Source organism: Wasmannia auropunctata, unplaced genomic scaffold (genome assembly GCF_000956235.1).
Source record: "Wasmannia auropunctata unplaced genomic scaffold, wasmannia.A_1.0 LD335828.1, whole genome shotgun sequence".
NCBI lineage: Eukaryota > Metazoa > Arthropoda > Insecta > Hymenoptera > Formicidae > Wasmannia > Wasmannia auropunctata.
Window position 1 is genome coordinate 1,839,622 of NW_012027062.1, and position 597 is coordinate 1,840,218.

Sequence of the window (597 nt, forward strand, 5' to 3'; positions counted from 1 at the left end):
CGCTTAGACGACATTAGTAAAAAATTTCACAGTTCCTTCACCAGTTACGGTAGAATGCGTACATTTTACAACAAAGCGAAAAACCATAATTTATTGTTCAATTCACTGAAGATGGCTGTGAAAGATGTAAAACACATGTAAGAGTTATCCTCCTCCTATCTAAAAAAAGGTATGTTAAGTCGATAACTTGCATTTCTCGAAATTATTTGTTGCCGCTTTTCCGAGATGCTGATTGGTTATCTCACTATGCTTACTTCGTTCAGCGGCTGTCATTACATATTTTGACAGTTATTATGTGTATTGAGATTTGTTTTAATATTATTGGAGTTAATAGTGTAATAGTAATATATACAGGGTGTCTCGTACTCAATGGTACAGCGCTTGTGGGGAAGTAGTGTAGACCAAACTAAACAAAAAAGTCCTCTACCATTTTGCGATCTTCGCAATAGTTATCGAGATACTAATGATTAAAAAAAAATTTACGCCAAATATATATAAGTGTATCGTACATTAGGTACATCTTATCTAAACCAAAAATATTATTTTAACAAATAAAAGTTATCCAAAAACAAATATGAGATCATACAAATTACCAAA